Source organism: Berghia stephanieae, chromosome 7, assembly GCF_034508935.2.
Source record: "Berghia stephanieae isolate SIO BIC M18660-M18661 chromosome 7, UCSD_Bste_1.3, whole genome shotgun sequence".
NCBI lineage: Eukaryota > Metazoa > Mollusca > Gastropoda > Nudibranchia > Aeolidiidae > Berghia > Berghia stephanieae.
In genome coordinates, this window is record NC_088366.1 from 48,043,155 (window position 1) to 48,044,214 (window position 1,060).

Genomic DNA, 1,060 nt, shown 5'->3' on the forward strand with positions numbered 1-1,060 from the left:
TCATTATTATTCTTTACCACCTTCCAGAAAGTACCTACCTTGAACTCCACCAGTTTGTTTTCTCGGTCAACACGGTTCACCGGCCATATTGTTTTTGTGGATTCAATAAAAACAGACACGAATGGAAAAGCCAGTCTCTCTATATCTATAACAGACCTGCCTCGTACTACGAAATATCGTCAAAAAAATGTAGTTTTCTTAAAGAATTTGTGGCTCCTGTTACAGAACTACGTTTGAACTGCCTCTTTGACTCAATAAATCTTGTTGAAATGGGAAGTTTGTTTCCTTAGAACAACCTTGTTATTATTCATGACTTTGGAGCATTTTTTGGGATCTGTGTGCGGCTGTGTGCCTTTAGGTAGTCTTGCGGTATGACACTCGTCTTCAGATCGGAAGGTCCCGGGTTCGAGTCTTGCTCGGCGCATATTTGAGTCTTTTGATAAACTCTTTACTCACATTCTCTCACCGTACTCAGGTAGAAAATGAGTGCCTGGTCATTAACAGAGTTGTCTCTGTTGTAAAAATTATAACATCGCCCAACAGGCGTCAAGTGTATAGATAGAATGCGCTTGGCCAAGGAGTTTACAACATTGCCATCCGGAAGTATAACGGACCAACACACAAACTCTGTGTAACCATGAACTTTTATAGTCTGGTTGATACAGTTTAGTGAGAACAACTCACAAACGCGGATGGCAAAAACAATAACAAAGGCCTGAGTGACGTCATCTGCATACTATCTATAGTTCAAATTTTTACGTGTAGCTGTTGATCATGGAACATTTTGTCAAGCTCTTTGAGCACGTTTAGTGGATATTGTGCTCTATAAAAAAAGCTTCAAAAAATGCTGAGGGCAAATTATTTATTTCTAAAGCTTTTTGACGTGACTTTTTCTCTATTCCCCTTGGAAACAACGACTTTTTTTTTAAATTTCAAGTTGGCAGTTCTGATCTACAAGACCCGAATTTCCCACATAGCGGTGAAAACATTTATTTTACCTTGCTCTGAAAACAAAAACAAATCACGTATTCAAAATTTTAGCCAGAGAACTAGTCCTTCA